The 20248-nt window shown below is 44.0% G+C and overlaps 1 protein-coding gene across 5 annotated transcripts in view; it reads left to right on the top strand.

Annotated features, from left to right (window-relative positions):
• KCNIP1 (potassium voltage-gated channel interacting protein 1) overlaps positions 1-20248 on the top strand; it is a 305776-nt gene that overhangs the window by 271258 nt on the left and 14270 nt on the right. The gene's annotated exons all lie outside the window — the stretch shown is intronic.

Below are 20248 nucleotides of genomic sequence, written 5' to 3'. Positions count from 1 at the left end.
TGTAAAATCTGTAAATGGATGTCTGCTTATATTTTTAAGGAAAAAGTGTTTAGCCTCAAGGATTGCATGGTCACACTTCCAAGTGCCTTGTTAGTGGTGTAGTGGAACATAATGTGCTGCAAACACACTGCTGCAGTGAAACTGTTTCTCCACCTGCTCGAGTGGAGTTGAAGACAAGGATGCTCAGGCATATTTGCCTTTATAATTATTCAGCTTTTCTTTTAAAAAAGCTGCTCAACTAATAATTGTAGGTTGTCCTTCTTGAAATATCCAAATTTCTTTGAGCTTTCAGGGTGTCCCCTCTCGTACTGAGCTCCCCTGCCTGCCCTGTGTGCAGGGAGCTGCTGGCTCCCAAATGGGGCTGTGATGAACTTTGTTTGCTGTGTTTGATCTTCTATTTCCTTGCCTGGTGGCATTTGCTAGTGCCTAAGGAGTCTCTCCAGATTAGCTCTGACAGCCGCCTCTGTGGCTTTCCTCAGCTTCAGCCTTGCTAAGGAGAAGGAAAGAGTTTGACATGGTGGATTAATTGCAGTCATTCTGCTCCCCAAGGAATTTAATTTGTTTGTGCCATTGCTGCTCCAGCACTGTAGCAGTCAGCATCCAGCACTCCTTCAGACAATCAGTTCCAGCCTGTAGCTCACAGGGGTTTGTTTAGCAGCAGAGATTGTGCCACAACCCTCCAGATCCATGGGGTGATGCAGTTAGAAGCTGTAATTATTCATGGCTCTGTTTACAGGAGCATGCTGCCCTGCTCAAGCTTGGATGTTTGTCATAGCTGTCCTACTGCTGACCTTTCTGGTGAAACAAATTTCTTATTTGCTCACAATGTCGTGAAGCTTCACACTTCCTTGCTCCTCGTTTAGCTCTGTGTCTGTGTGAGTAGAACTGCTGTGTGCATTTGTGGCTCTGCATGCTGTCTCCTTGTGGTTTCACAGTTTGGCTCTGGTACTCAGGTTGGTTAGCACCTACATCAGGTACGTATGGTTTCCATTGCAGTTGCAGCTGTTGCTGCCCTTGCAGGGTTCTGCCTGGGCTCCCTTGCAGCGCAGCTGTATAAAACCCTTTCGTTTGCACCTTGTGCTCATGTCCCTTGGCTGCTTGTCAGAAAGTTGTTAGTGCTTTACAGAGCTGGGCTGGGGGTTGTGCTCTTTCAGGTCTCTGCCCTGCACCAATCCCACCCTCCCAGATGGTGAAGGCTGCTGCTCTTGAATTTCTGTGATTAATACTTTATTTGCACTTCTGTTATCGCTTGCACTGTCTCCCACTCTGGAGGGGAGAGTTAAGTACTTGCAAGTGGAAAATGGCAGATTATCGTGTTCCCCAACCTGTCAAGATGTTTATTGAAAAGATTATTATAGGTACTGCGAAACACAGTCATTTCTACGGAAAACTGTATCTTATGAATTCCCTGTTGATGGTATTTCTGGAATTGTTTTAACCTTTTCCAACAAGGAAGGAAAACAAACTCCGCAGTGCTGGATCTGATGTAGAGGCTAGCAGCTTTTTCCACATTGATTTTTTTTTTTTTTTTTCCTCTGTTTTCTAACCAGTTCTCAGCAAAAATCATGTGATGCTTCTATAGAAACACATTTCTTCAGGGATACTGAATCATGCTGAAACTGGGAAACTTGACAACCTTTCTTGACCAATTCAATTACTTAAAAGCATTTACTTTGCAAGTTAAAAGTTGGATCAGGGGGTATAAATATCCCATACCAAATGCCATCCAGCTATCTTTGGGCTTTTTCCTCATGTTTTCATGGTGATCACTGCTGTTTGGCCAGGAGAGTGACTTGGCCATGCTTAGATCAAGGGATGACTCCAATGGGGTCCTACTTGATCCCGTTCTCCTGTTTTGCTGCTGAAGCCCTGGGAGCTGCCATCTGCACAGCTGCCCAGCCAGCTGCCATGCACCTCACTGGCCACCTCACAGACCACTTTTCTCCCAGCTTTCAAAGGAGATGGCAGGCCAGAAGTATTACTTTTATTTCATTCTGATTGTGTTCTTTTACAAATCAGCAGCCTCTGTTATTTATGAGAACCTAAGTGTAATTATGGAAGAAACTACATCGTCCTGTAATGGTTCTCTCTCCTTTAGCTGCTTGCTATTTGCAGGACAAAATGGAATATCCTGCCTTTGCTGTTTTCATGTTTTCTTCCTCCTTACATCATGTTCTAGCTGTAATTGCTGACATAACTCTTAAGTTATAGAGTGGTTCAGCTCTTACTTCGTGTTCATGCATTTTTCATATATGGCTGTGAGGAGAACGAACACACTGCCCATCCCAAACTACTGACAGCTAACTGTAGGGCAACAGGAATACTGAGAAGATGAAGAATGCCCTTTCTCCTCCTCTGTGCAACAGAATCATGCCCCCTGTGTGTACAATTCCTGCCAAAGTAACCAACTCTGTAGGCGTTCAATCTGAGCTCTATAAAATGTCAAGGGACATCAACAGGAATGTAAAACAGCCTTCACAGAAGAAGTGATCTTTGATTTTTATTTTTCCCCCCTTCAGCGTTAACAGTTCAGAATTAGATGAAAGTTTTATTTCTCTTTCTTTTGTGCAGTAGATGTTCAGGGTGCAGCATGGTGAGCTGTTGTCTTCAGGAAGCATCTCAGCACCACTGGGCCCTTCTTCAATAGCGAGCATTGCAGAGCAAAGCAGTGTTGGCGTGCTAACCTGCAGCAGCATAGTGGCTAACAAACATTGGATTCATTCTTATTTATATTACAACAAAAAGCATGCATCAGGGCCCAACGGTGAAAGACTAAGAGTTGAATTAAGACTGATAAAACAGCAATGACTTGCCATTCCATGACTTTTAGCTGTTAGCTCCCCACGTACATAAAAGTGCAATGGCACATGAGTGCTGGTAACTACTTACTTTTCCTCCCTTCCATCTGGCCTGTCTCCTTTCAGACTCCTTCCTTAAATTGATCTTTTGGCTGGGTGGAAGGATATGGAAGAGATTGATACGCTGTAGCCTGTTTAGAATGATGTTCAATAAGATAGCATAAACTTAATGAATATCCTCAGTTTCATTGCGAGGATTTTTGTTTAGTTTCTTTCTTCTTAAAGGTAAAATGCATAGATAACAAGCTGCTTCAGAGATTTCCAAAGTGAAGGATTTTAGGCTTTATTTAAGCCGTGTTTTCTAAACAAAATGGTAACATCATTAAAGATGTCATTGTGTGTGGGGAGGGGGAGGACAACAACTTATATCCAATCTAACTCTCCCTTGTTTTAGACTGAAACCATTTCCCATTGTCTTGTCACAACAGACCCCACTAAAGGCTCTGTCCAGTTTTTTCCTACAGCCCCTCGAGATACTGACAGGCCACTATCAAGTCACCTCGAAGCCTTTTTCTCCCCAGGCTGCACAGCCCCAGCTCAGCCTGTCCTCACACGAAGGTGTTCTGTCCCTTGGATCATTTTTGTGGTCCTCCTTTGGATGCGCTCCAGCAAGTCTGTATCTTTCACACTTTGTCCCTTCCCCTTTGAGACAAAACTTTCTCTGATGGATTTTGGAATAAAGAGCTATTGCATCATGTGGAATTCAGGCAGGCGTGTGTATCACTTGTGTGCACACTTGTGCTGCGTGGGCATAGTTTCCAGATCAATGTAATAAAAAAGCAGCAAACAAAAGCTTCTGAAGGTTAAAGCAAGAGACTTTACGTATAACCTGGATTTCATCTTCTTAGGAAGCTTCTATTCCAAATACCACAGCATCCAATTTGTGTAGCATCAGCTGATGAGAAATTGCCCAATCTCTGGTTGTGTTTACTAATCATCAGGTAGAGGGTAGATGAAATGCTTCATGAAACACATTCTCACCAATGCATTCAGTTAAAATGCATTGGTGAGTTAGTGACAGGTGCTGGAAAAAGTGTATCTTGATGTGATAGACTTGACTTCCTTGCAGTAAGAGCTTTCAAGGGACTAGAAATGGGTGCGTGTTGATCTACTTCTGTGGTGAAGCTGCTGAGAGGCCTGTGGGCTGCTGCTGGAATGGATTTACAGTACCAGTACAAGGGCTTTGTCAGGAATAGATTTGGTGACATCGTGTCTGTACAAATGTCCTCTTGCAAGACTTCTTTCGGCGGAATTGGCTGTGAAGAAAGGTGTAGAGTATTTCTGAAGTGATTGAAGTGCTGGCTGGTTTCATCCTGGAAGGACTGACGTTCCTTCAGTTCACTACTGAAGATGCCGTCCTTTCTCTCTTGCAGCTGAGTAATTGCTTGTATGCATTAATAATGCACTGATTTTCTGAAGGTGCATTCCAGAAGTAACTTGGTTTGTGTAGTGATGGTGCGATACTGCGTTCTGTCTGTTCTGATGGATGCCATGTCGTAACTCCTTTCTGCACAGCAGGCATTGGAGCAGCACAAGGACTGCGTTGGTAGGGGAGGGCTCGGACAGTTTCACACACCTGCAATGGCTGTTCAGCTTAACGTCTAATGGGGCATATAGCAGAAAGGTTGGCTGGTAGGTGGAATTCAGGATGAGGTGGGAAAGAGCTGCATTTCAATCCTTTCTGGCTGCTGGGCGGCTTGCCGTGAGCTCAGTCATGTCAGTAAGGTAAAGATCAATTCCTAACTTAGTTTCTGTACCTGCTGAAAGTTTTTGTAAGTTTTTCTTTTCCATTCTGCAAACACAGAGCTTACGTAACATCTACTGGTTTGATTATTTTTACTTAGCACTGGTAAAGTGCTCTTAGGACTCTATTTAAGTGCCTGTTTCTTTCCTTGATATCAACACTAGAAGAAACAACAGTCAAAATAAAAGGGATTTTATCCGTGCAAAGCCAGAAATGAATAATACCTCACAGGGAGCAGTTCTTAAATTCTGTTAGTGTCAAATATGTTTCTGCATTTCCACTGAGCTGTGAGATGCTAATCTGAGCTTTCCTTGTGGAACTGAAACATGACAGAATTTGGGGGAAGTGTGGCAGCTACCCAGGCTGGGTGCAGCACAAAGGGACCTCGTGTTCTGTTGTGAGTTAACGTACAAATAATTGAACGTCTCTGTATATCCTTCAGCAGGATGTGATAACATTAGCAGACATATCTATGTTTGGCTAAAACTAGTCTCTGTTTTTCCATTCCCCTCTCCCATTTCTAATCTTTTTTTGCTGAAAATTTAATTCATATCCCAACAACTCCATAACGGTGTAAATAATTTATATACACTAATTAGCTGACTGGAAGATGCCAAAAGCCATTCATTTCATCAACCCTAAAATTGTACCTCGGAAATTAAATCAAAGCACTCTGCGGTATTGGAATTGTTATGAACTTAAGATGGTTATTAGCATAGAAAATGGATTTTGCGTTGCTCTGCTTTTATGGACTGCAGGATCAGTTGGAAACACACTATGCACAGAGGCCTCATGCTTCTTGGGTGCCATAGGACCTCTCCGTTCAGGTGTGTCTGTGGTCAGAGAGCTGCTGAGCACAAGGATTCCTGTGGTGGGTTACCAACCCCTCATTTTGCTGCTCTTCAGAGATCACTAATAGAAATTTAAGGAGGAAAAGATGTTGTCTTGTTTTAAAGCCTGCTTCGCATGTCGTTGATGTTGATGCTAGTTGAGCTCTTGAGACTTTTTTCTTGTTTCAGGCTTACAGTAGTGAGAAAAGAACCTGTCTCCTTTGGCTGAGGGGCCAGCTGGGATAGTGCTGATAGTAACAGAGCTCCAGCTGACACTGTACAGTGAAGTTCCAGCAAAGATATCCAGCTAACTGATGGTCATACTCTGTTGCTTTCTCAACCATTTAACCTGCTGCCCACGTTTGCTTCAAGCCTTGGGGTGCTCACAGTGCGTGGCACAGAGTGAAGTGGCCCTTAGTGCTGTTACCAGAGCTGTAATGGCTGAAGCTGCAGTTGACTTTGGAGCAACTGTTATTCAGTCTGTCTGAATAACTGACATTGCTTTGCACAAAACTTTTTGTTTAATACAAATTCTCGGAGGAAGAATTTACCTTAATTCACTCCAAGATGTGAGGTAGAGAGGAAGATGGAAGGAAGGTGCTCAGTAATGTTTCCAGCTGTATATTTGGTTTGATTTTCTCTGTACTTCTAGTGGAATCTCAGGTGTTCATGTTTTGTTTCATCCTTGTAGACTGTGGAGCGGGGGGTGGGAATCTAACTGAAGCATCTTGAATGGTGTGGGTTTTATGTTTATTTGTTTTAAAGCCTTGCTTGTATCTTCCTTTGGCAAAAAGGGAAATAATTTGCACTGTGTGGCAGGTTTGGGCCATTTATCTGTCAGTGGTCACATCTGGGCTGTGTGGTTAACTAAATGCAAATGTATTAATTATAATAAGGAATGAGGAAATGAAATGCATTCTGTCTCAGAGATCCGGGCTGGCCATGGTGATTAATGACCATCATTGCAGCAGCAGTCTAAACACAGCTTTGCATGCCACACGGTAATTGCCTTGTGCTGTAGTATCACACACTAAGATTCGTTACAAAGGTTTCTGTGCTTTGATGGCTGTGCTGCACTCTGTATCAGTGGGAACATGGCTGAAATTCACACACAGGGTCCATAATTTATTGATGTGCCATGAATCTGAGCTGTTCTCCATAGGGAAAGGAGAAAAAGTACTTCAGGAGGAGAAAAAAAGAAAGCAACTGTAAAAAAAACTCCTGCCCAGCGAGAGCTGGTCATTAATTTATTAGTCCACTGTACAGGCTTATTTTGGTGTGAAGCTGGGCGGCTTGTCTGATCTTGTAGAAGCTGTTTGGATGTACGAGTTCAGCTCTGGCTGATTGCTGGGGAGCCAGACAAGAAACCAGCATCGTACTGGGTCATAGAGTTAGTTCCTATATTAATGGTGCATTTTGGCTTCTGTGATGCCTGGTGGCAGCTGAGACCTGAATGCTGCACAGGAACAGACTGAAATGAAGAATCTGTGCTGGTTTTCTCTGCGTCTGAGGCTGTGGGGCAGGCTGGGCATGTCAGGTGGGCTGTGGGGCTGGGCTGCGTGCAGAGCCCCTCCTGCAGTGTGGGGATCTGCGCCTTCCCTGCAGGGATTCCTGTGTTGGATTAGTTCAGCCAATCAAATAAGTACTTTCCTAGTGAAGGGCATAAGTCTGTCTTGTATAATGTAACAGAATCTGAGGGTTGTAAATCTCTCTGAAAATTTGCTTTATTATGTAGCTGTTGCACTGGGAACTTTGAGTACCTCTGCAAGATACGACTTCTACCAAACCCTGAAGTTCAAAGTGCACACACAAGCTTAATACAGCCAGACATCTAAAATAAAATACATGTGGTAAGAGCTTGTAACTGCATTAAGTGAGATGGCAGCAGTGTCTGCTGCCTTGGGATAAGGAAGGAGCCCTGTTCGGAGCCATCTGTGCTGTGGGCAGGAGCATGGAGGTGGCAGCCCACTTCCTCTCTAAATACTTGCGTGTTTTTGTTATTGGTTTGTTTGTTTGTTTGTTTTTCCAGTCCTGCCAATGCATTGCAAATAGAAATAATTCAATTTCTAGATATAGCTAGGATTATTTTCCTGACTGAGGCTTGGTGAGCTGGGCTCTGTGTATTCCAAGCCCTGTGAGGTTGGCTTGGCCTGCTAGCTGCTCACCTGGCTGACACTCAGTAGTGCAACATCTGCCATTGGGAAGAAATCCCCATCAACCTTGCTGCTTGTTAGAGGTGCAGTGTTAGCATATGTGGGAAGCAAATGCTGTATATGCATCCAAGAGGGAAAGATGAGATGAGAATTTGTCTTTATTTTCATACAAGAAATTAGCAGAAAGAACAGATGCTAGTTTGTGGATGTAAAAAAAATTATTCTTTTTCCTTTTGCCTCTGCTTCTTTGGTATTTTAAAGTGATGTTATGAGGCTCTTTAAACCAGTTTCATTACAGTTAATTCTCCCTCTCCTGAGGCAGCTGCAGCTTTACGTGACACATTTTTATTACACCCACAAGCTTTTCACTTGCTAATAAATAATGGTGGTAGATTTTTTTTTTAATGAAATAAATATGGTCTTTCACTGCAACAGAAAGGAAAAATAACTTTTTTCTCCATGTATTTCTAAATTATAAAAACAAGTGCTGTTTTCATTACTTAGTTCAGAAGGCACATGGCTAGGTGACAAGGATAAGGATCCTCGACTCGTACCATTAACAGTAACATAGAGCACCATGATACGAAAGGTGCCTGAAATCTCCTTTGTTGGGAATCCTGTAAGTGGAATCCTAAAGCCATTTGTAATGCAGTCAGTTGTGCTGCCAGCTGAAGGTCTGGCTCCTGACACGATGCCGCGCAGGCCGTGGTAGGGCTGAGATGCTGTGTGCAGCCATGTGGGAGTGCTGCCTTCAGCTGGGAGCGCGGCATGAGGCTGAGAGATGGAACCTGCTTGGGTTTAGAGGGTTGGTCCCTGCACTGACCCCTGGAACAGCTGTTGTGATGGCTTGGCTTGCTTGGGAAGTTGAAACCTGCTGCGCTGCACTGGTTAGTCCAAGCAGTCCAAACTCTCATGCTGGTGCTGATCACTTTCTCACCAACAGGAGCCATGCCCCTCATGCCCGCGTTTGCCTCATTGTCTCCTCGCTTTCAAAAACCTACAAGAGAGCTATTCTCAGCTGGTGTGGTTTTAAATCTAGAATCATTGCACTTAACTTGGATGATTTACAGCAGTACAGGGAGACATTTCTTTTGGCTGAAGAACATCCTTGAGAATTTCAGGGTAAGGCTGCTTTCCTTGCAGAAGTGGAGTTGGAGAAGCTCGTAATTGGGAAGGGATAGCTATTTAAATAGTCAATATAAATGGGACATAATTAACATTACCTTAATCCCTCTCCCATGGTTCTTAAATCCACACATGGGAAGCTCAAACTGAGGATGCATGTCCAAATGTATCTTGATTAAGTCCTAATTAACTACTTAAGTAGTTAATCCTCCTCTTAAAAGGAGGCTTCACAGTGCACAGAGGTAAAAACTTTAAGTTGTCCATTTGATGGCTCTCTGATGGCAGTGCTCCTTGATCCTGCTGGGTGAGTGGTGCAATGGGGACAGTGGTTTGGGGTCATGGGGCGGCAGGTGTTCCCATAGCACTGTCCTCTGTCTGCTTTTATGCACCACTGACAGGAAGGACAGGACAGATAAGGGTGCCAACCCCGTGCCCAGCAGGGCAGCATGCTGTGTCCCCACGGTCAGGGCAGGAGGAAGGCAGCTGGCCATGGGGCAGGCCTGGCAGTGTGCAGCCTCCCCTTGTGCTGCTCTGTGCCTTCACAGCTCTAATTCTGCTTTCCCATTATTCTGGGATCAGGCCAAAGCTTTATTACATTTCTTGCAGATGATTAAAAGGGGAATTGAAATTGCAAGAGGAAATCTAAAGCATTCAGAATGGGGAAATTTTCCTTCTTTAATCTTGACTCGAAATACTGTAGTCAGAAGGAGTGAAGTGTTTCTGCCTACCTACAGCAAAAAGGAGGAACACAGCTGGATCAGCTGCCGTCCGCACTCAGATCTTGGTTCCCTCTTCATTTTGCTGGTGGTCCTGTGGCACATGGATGTCAGTGCCCAGAGCAGAATGGGGAGAGCTGATGGGCTTTGTATTTGGGTGCTCCTGGGCTATAGTGGGATGAGCTTAATGCTGATGGCATGTCCATCAAAACCTGGTCTTTGTGTCTTGCCCTGTTGCAGTGCTCTGCTCACACAGAACGGATGAGAGCTGCTCAGCATTTACATCTCAGACAGAATACCCTCATTTAATCCTGGTGATCTATGCTGTTTTTTTAACTGTTCTTTGCAATGCTTTCCTATCTTTGTTTCTCACCCACTTGTGGTTTAATGTGCGGCTCCATTAAAACAGGATGAAATAAATCATGGGATCTAATACATTAAAATGTTTTCACGGCTTCTCTGAAATCAAGTCACTGATAAAGCATGTACTTGAGCACCATTTGCTCTAAGGGACTGGTTTCCAAATCCTGCTCATGCTGCTAGCTGTCTCCCATCCCTCACAGGCACGACAGCTCCCAGTCCTGGATGCACATCTGTGTTGCTAAACAAAAGTAATCAGAACCAGGATGAAAATTTAATAAGCTGCATTCTGGCATTGGTCATGTTCTCAAGCGTGTATTTGTTTTCTGGCAGTGTCAACCAGAATAGCACTGGTGGTTAGGGGCACTGCTGTGGAGCAGCAGGATGCAGTGCTGGTGGTACTGTGAGTGCAGACTGGAGCTCTGAACTTGCCAGTATTCCTAGGGCGGTTGAGCAAAGGCACGATCCAGTCTGGGAAGCTGTAAACCTCATGGCCTTCTAACGTGCTTCAGAAGCAGTTTCTCAGACAAATAAGTGGAATTTTAGGTTTTTAACTTCAGCATGGTAAACATTAAATAATTGGGTACTTGAACTGCATGGTGACTTGTCAAGTGCACGGTTGTTCTGAGCAGGGTGTGTGCTGAGAGACTGTGTGGTGAGCCCTGCTGCCCTTCTGATCCTTCCTACAGCACAGTCCTCTGCTGTAGTGGCAGATTTGAAGGTTATTAGCACTGCTAGCTGAGCTGATGTTTGGGAGTGAGTAAGAACAGCCCTTCTCCTGAGCCTTGCCTGCCTCGTCTGCTCAGGCTGTAGCCCTGAGCTGCCCACACAGCCAGGGGCTTGGCTCACACCATTGTATTCATCTTCCTCATCTTCCTCCTATCTGCTCAGCTCTCCAAGTCTGCAGCATCAAGGGTAGATGTTAAAAGAATCCCCTCTGAGGGGGAAAGCAGATTGGGGTTAAGACTGGAGTTAAACCCTGCATGCATGAATGCACAAATAAAACATTTCTGCTGTGGTAACCCAAGGATAGCGCGTCCTTGGATTAGGCACTGAACTAATTACTGTTTGATTGCTTGATTCTCCCACATTATATATTCATTGATTGCTGTTGATCCAAAAGCCTTTTTCTAAGTGAAAGCGGGTGCAAACCAGTGCTCATGGAAATCAGCACGGTAATAAATCAGGGACTGGGAGTGTCTGATTTGCTTTTCAATGAGGAAAAAAACATTGGCAGCAATAATTCTTCTCAGAGAGAATAAGTCCATTTGTAATGCATTGTCTTGACTCATCAGAGGCTTTTTGATGAATAACCTCTCACTAAAAAACAATTTTTTACATTCAGTTGCTTCAGTTATAATTCAGAACTCTTCTATGACTACTTCATTTATTAAGTGCCCTCCAAAGAGCTTGCACTATTTCTCTAGAAAAGCACAGTGCTTTGGGTTAGCATTCTTGCTGCTTCCCCTCTCCTTGGCTGCCCTGGAGCCCAGCCATGCCCCAGTGCTGCGTGTTGCTCCACTCTCAGGCTGGGTTCTGCAATGGGCACCCAGTAAGGCAGCAGCTCAGTGCAGCTGCTTGTTCCCTTGTTTCTGTCTCTGCCCCTTACCTGGACAGAACTGAGTAAAACCAGCACTACTACTAATGGCCCTCAGCAGCTGACTGCCTTTCCCCATCCAGGAGTGATTGTGAGCATCCCAGAGCCACCTCAGTGCTGCTCTCAGCTGAGAACTGATGAGAACAAACACTGTGTGCTGAGCATTAATAGCCTTTAACCACCCAAAAAGCTGAATGTACATCATACTGATCTGTCTGTGCAGGTGTTCAAAGTTGAGTGAAAGAAGTGATGTAATACATTCAGCTTTGTGTATAGATAATAGGATAAAATGGAAAGTGCTGCTGGTTCCATGACTGCGGAATGCATGTATTGCAGGAAATGCACTGCTGAAGAAAGGTGAAAGTTGTTCACCTATATAAAGCTAGTGTGTACATATCTGTCTTTTTCTTTTCAGCTGGAAATTTCCAACTGGCATTTCTATGTCAATAGAATGTCAGTATGTCTATTTCTGTGTCAATACTGAACAGTGCACTGTGGTCCTTACAGAGCCTCTCACTTCACACTGTGGGTGGTGCAAAACAAAACTCTGTGCAATAAATTGGTGGGTTGTGAAATTCAGGGATCTGGTTGAGGAGCAATGCAATACAAAATGCAATCTGCACAGCATCCCCTATTGCGGGTTTTCACTTGTCTCCTTAGCAGCAGACCTGACCCAAGTAGAGGACAGAAGCTTTTCCACTGTTTCTGTGGTGTTTGTGAAACAAATGCATTTTTATTTCTTAATGTGGTTTTGTTTCATAATAAAAAGGATGCTGCTGTTAGGGCTGCTTTGTCTGAGTAAGCAGAGCTTATTGGAAAGTTGAGCTGTTTGAGCTGTTGAGCTTATTGGAAAGTGCAGTTAAAAAAAAAATAATTCAGTGTTAAATACAGAATATGAATAAAAAACTTAGTTTCGAACTTTAATATTCAGAAAGATAATTAATTTTCAGTTGAATCACTGGAACTTGGCTTTAGGAAATTTCTCATCCAGTGTGCAGAAACCCATTGTTACACAGAGCTTTGCGCTGTGAGAGAATTCTTTTCCCATCTGTGCAAAGAGAAGGCTTTGTTTATATCTGCAGGGTATTATTCAGTCTGAAGTCTTGATAAGGCATAAGACTTCCCAATATAGAGAAACAGATTATCTTTCCCTTTTTTTGCTGCACATCTATTGTATTCTTGCTGTTTTTTAATAATCTCTGATCCTTCTTTGTGTTTTCAAGTGCACTGTTTGCATGGGGTCCTTGCCATGCGCTCTTACTGATTTCACCCTTAGTGAATCAGGGCACAGTTATCCTGCTTTGTGGAATGGCTCCATTCACGTTTCTGTTCCTCAGCTGGTGCTAACAGCAAACGTAGAACTGTGCTTATAAGACTTAAAGTGGGAAAGTTCTCCTTCCTGTGCTTGGGACACCCGGCAAACTGGGATTTCCCAAGCATTGGTTGGCTTCATGGTGACTGATTCAACACCTCTTGCTTCTGTCAAGATTCAGGACCCCTTTAAGCAGCCTGTTCATTCTCTATTTATTGCAGGCCTATCTTGGTGGACCAAGAAAGTCTTGTGATGAATGTGTGTGATAGAGTACAGGATATTAAATCTGGCAAATTATTTTTATATGCTTTTGGTAAAGCTGCTAATATGTACTGCTCTCATTAGTGTGTGCTGTGATCTGTGCCTGTTATGTAAGCCCACGGTTTGTTGCTGGCTCTTTGATCTTGAGTAGTCATGGAGTTTCAGTTCAAAAGGGGAAAGTGTAGAGATATCTACAGTTGTTCCTCTCAGGCATTCAGCATTCATTTCCGTTGTTGATCGTCTCACAGCACTGTCTTCTGTATCAGTATTGTTCTTCCATTACAGCAGCCGACCAGAGCACCTGCTGGGATTTCCTTGTCTTGGTTTTTCTCTTTTTTTTTTTCTTCTGTTGCTCCTTCAGGCTCAGAGCTGCAGGGAGCAAGGCTGGCAGCAGTGCAGCCTGACCCAACCTGAGTGGTATTTTCCATTGTGTCAGCAGTGCTGTTGGGAGGCCGTCCTGGAACTTGCTTCCCTCCAATACTAAATTACCTCTGTTCTCACACCATTCAACACCCACTCATAAAGACTTCAAGTAATTCTGTTATGCCTCCATCAAGGGCAAGCAGTGCTGGTGTCATGTGCGGTGGCTGCAGGCCTGGTTCTCAAACAGATCCTGCAGCCCTTATGGTGCTGGAAGCATACTTGGGAAGGTGCAGGCAGCACGGTGATGTGGGCTACATGCAGACAGTTTCTGGTCCTAACAGTGGGTGCCAGGCTGACCAAGGGAGGAGCTGCCCAGGATGGAGGCAGTCATATTCTGATCAGTACTCTTGCACCTTTGGAAGCTTGTTGCTGCTGCTGAAGGTTATTGCCGATCATCTTGTACACCAAATTCTCCAGTAAAAAGAAGCTGATGCTACAAGAAAGTATATGCATATCTTTATAATAAATTTTCTTACTTTTAACAAACTTTTGATAATGAAATTCTATCCCAGAGTGTGAGGATAGCACAGAATGACCATGTTACATGTGAAGTGACTGCAAAGAGCACCAGTTCCATGGATGTGCAGGCCACCAGAGAATTCTTCACCTTACTAACCATTTGTTTTATTTCTACAGCTGTCAGAGTTACCTCTGGAGAGGAAACAGAAGGCTGGGCTGGGGGCTCCTATTGCTTGTTAGCAGATTGCATGCAAATTCCTCCTTATCCCTTACCAGAGTGGCTAGGGTGGCTTTGGTGTTGCTGTCTTGCTGCATGCATGGTTGCTTGCATGAGTGTGTGACTGCTGCATGCATCACTGCACGTGCTGCCCTGAGTCTCAAGTCATGCAGGGACAGCGAGCTCTGACTTCCTTTCCTGCCCTGCGGGGTAAGGGAAAGAGGCAGTTCAGCAAAAAAGGAGATGTGGAAAATAAATCTGGAAAAACCCTACAGTCACTGGGAAAGGGGACCGCGGCACTTTTACAGAACCCCACCAATGTCACGTTAATATTGAGAAATGACAAAGTTGTGTATGGTTGTCACATTCTTTTTGTTCAATTTTTTTCTTTTTCCTAGACCCCGCCCGATGGTTTTACGTGTATCAGAGAGGTAAAATTTAAACCAGTTTGACTCTATTGGTCATGTAACTTCTGGAACAAAAGTTTTCTTAAGCCAGGAAACAGTTTCACCCCGAGGCAGAGTTTCTCCCTTTTGTTGCTGGCAGCAAACGTACTGAAAGTGCTCAAAATCTTCACAGTTCCCAGGCTGGGGCTGCAGGTCCTGGCTGCTGAGGACAGCCCCAGTCAGAGCATCCTGCATGTGGCACTTCAGCCCATGGTACATCGAGTTGCCTTCTTTCTACCAGTTCAGCTACTCTCCATGTTTTAAGATGGTATTCCAAAGCTTTAGGATTATATGCATGGGAATTTTCCAAAAATCATGAAAATGAGGTGATTTTTGTCACCCTTGTAGTGAGGTTTATTTGCAGATCCACCTTAGAGCAGCATGGAGGAAATCACTTGTCCCAGAAGCATATTCTCCACATCATCCCCATGAAAAAGCAGCAGAGCACTCAGGAAGCTCTCAGTGGATTTCCACCTACTTTGACTATTTGTTTCCCTCATAAATGCTGCTTTGGAAAGGTGGGAATATTCAAGGAAAAGCAAGAATAGCAACCCATCTCAGGCTGCAATGGAAAGCCACCCTGCTGTCTCCTACCTGGGAGAAGATCAGAGCCTTCACTTCTAATGCAAAGTGAAGTTAGTACATGCCTGCAAAAATATCTAAAGCCATATTGGGCAGTCTTCTAATTGCTCTACCTGATATTAGCTGTGCCAGAAAGACATTTTGGAGGGGCCTGTGGCCTCTGAGTCCTTCTCAGAGTTTCAACCCTGTTCTAGCTTCCCAGTGTGCTCAGTGGAAGTGATCACAGCAGTAGAGGCAGAGGAAGTGATTAATACCTGATGTTCTGCATGGATCATTACAAGGATTACCTGAGATAGACTGTAATTCCGCTTGGCTGTTTCAGTTCAGTTTTCATCTTAATCTCAGGTTTTTGATCGTGTTTGGGTTTGAGACAGCTTTTTTCTCCACCTGGTGGTACTCAAGAACGCTCCTGTCAGACCTGGGTGTGTTTGTATGAGTTTGGCATTGCTGCTTTACTGGGGAAAATGGAGCTGAAAGTCAGAGGGGTTCCAGGAAGGAAGTAGGTCTGGAGAGATCCGGAGATGTTCTGTTGATTTATCAGCTTGAGAGCCCCCTTGGCTCTTGGAGATTAATCTCCATAGTAATAATACTTAGTGCTTACTAATAAAGGATTGTTGAAGTTTAATTGAACATTGAAGGCTCATACTTAGTTCTGCCTCAGTGGAAATGCACAGGAATTTGTGACCATTGCAACTCTTGGAGCTGTGCTCATATCAGCCTTTGCGCCTCCAGAAGCAGCACTGGGGCCATCTGGGCTTTTACTGATGACCATCTGCAGCCTCTCTTTGGGCTGTTGTTGGCCTGGGATGTCCTTGGGGCTGTGAAATGGCATCACTGCTGCTCTGAGGCTGGGCACTGGGAATGCTGGAGGAAAGGGGTGGGCTCCTGGTGCTTCCTAATTGAGTCCTGTCCAGCAACAGCAGCCCCAGGCTTTGGAGCAAGATGCAGAGAGGTCAGTGCTGGCAGGGAAAGGCTGGGCAGGTTCCTCAGTTCAGGCCCCTTGGCTGTTCACAGCCACAGGTGAGGAAGCAGCTGCTAAATAACATGCAGTTTTTTCTACTTTATAGTACACAACTACAGTTCAGCCTTGTCTGCAAGCAGTTCCATCTGTTCTGCTTATGCAAAAAGGGTTGTTGGAGCTGAAGAATATTGATGAGGTGTTTTTCTAAGGCCTGGCTGGAAGGTGCACTGCCAGCAGGGGAATTCAGCAGGGCTCATCCCCCTACATGCCCTGCTGCTGGGGCACGTTCCTGGCTGGGAACAGCCCACGTTGCAGAGCTGTCCTGCCATGTGTGTTACCCTGCTGGTGTGTTTCAAAGATAAACTGCCAGTGAAACAACTTTTTCCATACCATGGCAGATTAATGTGCTTGTGTCCAATGAAGTGGAAAGATCTGGAGAAGTGAAATACTGAAGCAGGTTGTGTTTCTTCAGATTGATTGGACTTCTTAAGATGGGGCTGAGTCCCTTGGCCTGGTGTTGTGATGTAGAGCAGCAGTCAGGTAGAGTTGAAAATCTCTTTTCATCAGTGGTGAAACAGTTTCGTCTGTAGACATGTGGTTGCTCAAGACAAGCTTCTACATGAGCGGGCTTACATTACTCTGGTTCATCACTCAGAAATACAAACTGTGCTCAGCAAAGCTTACAGCATTGAAAGACCGATTGCACGCACTCTAGGTGTGGAAATCTTCAAATAAAGATAGCAAAAGGTAAAATTTGAGCAAGGTATGGAAGGATGCATAAGCTAAGCTTTATTAAGTAATTCCCAAAGTGTACTCAGTTAAAATATTGATGTATTCTAATGAAAAATTGTTCTCTGCTCTCTGTAGGCAGAAGAAAAATGAAATGCAGTATCTTCCATTAGCAACAATCCATAAAATGTACATGGAAGTGCATGTGTCTTTGTGAAGTGACTCTTTGGCACACGAAGCATGCCTACCCTGCAGGCAAATGACTTTTTTGCAGAGAAAAAATGTAAAGCAAACTGAAGTGATTATTGTAACTTGGTCCTGCTTCGTGATAAGGTCACCCCGGATGCTTCTCCCAGCCAGAGGAATTCACATCCTGCTATCAAAGCAGCCATGAAAATACACCCAGAGGTTGAATTCTAAGCCTCAGTTTTATTTCCTCTCGTCTGTCTCTAACCAAATTGTAGGCAAAACAGTCTGGGCAAATGTGTGAGCAGTTCTGTACCTGCCAAGCAGTGCAGGAATTACTCCCAGGTTTCAGCAAGTTCTTAGGAGAAGCTCTGCAGAGATGCTGGAAGCAATTTCTTACCCAACCGCTGCTGCTCACACTGCAGAGGTGACCGTACACATTGCTTCTGTCACCTGCTCCCACTGCCTTACTTGCACTTGCAAGTTGAAGGAGAAGAATATTTAAACCAATGCCATGCTTGTTTTGTGCATTCAGATCTCCCAGGCTGTTAGTCAAGATTTGAGCAGGGCAAAAACAGGGAGTGTGACACGATGTAAAATACTGATGTCATACTTTACTGATGAACACATGCAGGTTTAGTTTTATCACTGTTTTTGTACTCGCAGTCGTCACTATAAAGTTAGTTTCAGTTGAAGTAAAAAATAAAAATGCAGTGTTTGTGAGTGTGAGGGCTTATATTTCACAGTGATACGCTGGGAGGGACTGAGCCAGTGCGATAATGAAAATGTAAGAAAGAAATACAGCTTATATGGTAGAAGACAACTGTAGGAGGGGAGGAAAAACTTCCTTTTTTGCCATTGAGGTGTGTTTAATTTATTGCCTGAGAATAGAAGGAAGAGGTTTTGAAGAGCTGACTGAAGACAAAGCGCTAAAAGGAAACAACAAACGACAGCTCTATTGGGGTGGTCTCCACGTGCAGGGCTCCGTGGCTCTGGGACAAGGCCCAAATAAAACCAAATATGAGGGTTAAACCCCTCAGACTGGCATCCCTCCTTGGTCTCATGGTTTATGTGAGATGACATAGCTTTTTCTCTTCACTGAGTTATAGGATATAAAAAAACTAGCTGGTTAGTATTTTACGCTTGCATCACATCAGGGACAGCAGGGTAGCACAGCAGAAGGGCTCTGGACCTCTGTGCATTTTGTGAAGGGTTTTAGGTGACCTTGAGTTAACAAAATGGTGTGCAATGTACGGGTTAGTGATCAGAGCCCATAACCTGGCTCCTTTTCTTACATGGTTTTTTTCTTTCCTTTTTTTTCTATTGTTCATTCCCTTTCCTCCATTCTAAGCAATTTCTTTCCAGCCTTTCTCTCTTCAGCTTTTTCCACGTTGCTTCATCACCTGCCATCTCTTTCAAAGAAAATAGCCTTCTTCACCTTATTTCTCATTATCTGTTTCTCCTTTCCTCCAGCAGGCATCCTTTTCCATCTCCTTTCTTCTAACAGCAGTTAGCATTCCTCACGTTTTCCTATTCCCTTGGTGTGCCAAAGCTGCCTCCTTCAGGTCTCTCCATGCCACTTGTAATTTCACAGTCATTTCTTCTGTGCTGGGAATGGCTGTAATATCCTCATCCTATTCCATGCTCTTACCAAGTCTCTCACCTTTATTCCCTTTCAGTTTCCCTATGACTTCTGCTAATACGAATTTCCTGCACGTACAAGTGTGTGCACATATGAATTTGTACAGATATGAAGAAAATGTCAAGACATGTCAAAAGAAAAGATATATGTGTGTATGGAGCCAGATGAAACTCAGGGCAGCCTGGTCTAGTATCAGATCTGGAGGTTGGTGGCCCTGCCTGTGGCAGCAGGGTTGGAACTTTGGTGATCCTTGGGGTCCCTTCCAAGCCATTCTGTGAGATTAATTGAAGTCGGTCTCTATAAATCCCATTAGGTATTTTTTAGACTCTGCACTGTCCTGACTTGAACCTGTAGATTTTCACAGGAAGTTTTGAAACCACAATGAACAACTTAAACCCACTTGTGTTGAATGTGCTGGTAACTGCAGCTTGCTTAACACTGCTATACAGTTGTGTGCTTAACACCCACAAGGTCAGCCTTCACTGTTTGATGCGTTGGCACTTCTTGTGATCTGGAAGAGCATGAGATTGCCTTCTTCCCACCCCAGCCTCCCTTCCTGTCAGTAAGGGAGAATTCTGTTCTCTGATGTGTCGTCTTTGTTCAGCTATTGCATTTCCACTCTGGCTTTTGAGAGCTGTCTAGTCACTAACTTTTATCACTTCTCAGCTTTGGTGTTGACTTTCTTGTTGCTTACTGATGAGGGAAGGTCTTTAACTATAATAAACTATTGCAACAGTGCCCAAATTCCATTGCCCACCTGTTTAAATTTCATATATTTCATTTGTAATTAGGCTGCTTTGTGTTGTCTGACCTCTTTGACTAGAATTAAGTTACTACTGCAGGTAGGAGTGCATACTTAAAGGGGAAGCTGAAGTGATGTTGTAAAAGAGGAGGGGCTCCTTCTGTATCAAACCTTGTCTATCAGTAAGAATTACAAAGGTAATCTCATAACCTTGCACATTTTTTCAAGGCACCAATTTAGCTGTTTCAATAATACTGTGCATTGCGCACGCAGTCCGTGGTAATGGAGCAGTTGATGATCATTTTACTGAAGACGGTTTGGGGGGAATTGCTAGCTTTTATGCCAAGCCATCTTTGGGTATAAATGGGATATTATAGAGTATAGCCATGCAAAAAAAGGATTTGGGGTACAGGTGATGGCAGCTGGATGTGGTACTCAAGGCCAGTGGATGGTGCTCTGAGCACCTGCTCTAGTGTAGGTGTCCTTGTTCATGGCAGGGAGTTGGACTGGATCTCTTTTATGGGTCCCTCCTAACTCAAACTGTTCTATGAGTTATGTCAACTGAAAGCTGCCACTGATTTTTGAAGTTTAAATAATGTCAAATTGACACTTACTAAGCACTGGAATATTTTTTGGCGTTAGCTGCGCTGTTGGGGAAGCAGGCTTGACAGGTAAAAAGGTAAGTCAGAGAAGAGGTGAGGTTAAGAGAATCCAGCATGAGATGCTTCTCAAATATTTTTCCTTCTTGTTGGAGAGCAATCTCCTGAATAAAATACACGACTATTTTTTCACTGCTTATCAGTTTCCAGAAAGCCCGTGCAGAAGCAGGTTGGATTCATTCAGATTCAGTAACTGTGGGCATAATTTGAATTTCCCTTGGGCTGAAAGCGACCTTTGGTGTCTGG

This window comes from Centrocercus urophasianus, unplaced genomic scaffold, assembly GCF_019232065.1.
Source record: "Centrocercus urophasianus isolate 14NV4802_14NV808 unplaced genomic scaffold, USGS_Curo_1.0 seq_26, whole genome shotgun sequence".
Taxonomy (NCBI): domain Eukaryota; kingdom Metazoa; phylum Chordata; class Aves; order Galliformes; family Phasianidae; genus Centrocercus; species Centrocercus urophasianus.
Note: the sequence above shows the minus strand (reverse complement) of the source record. Positions and strands in the feature narration are given on the sequence as shown.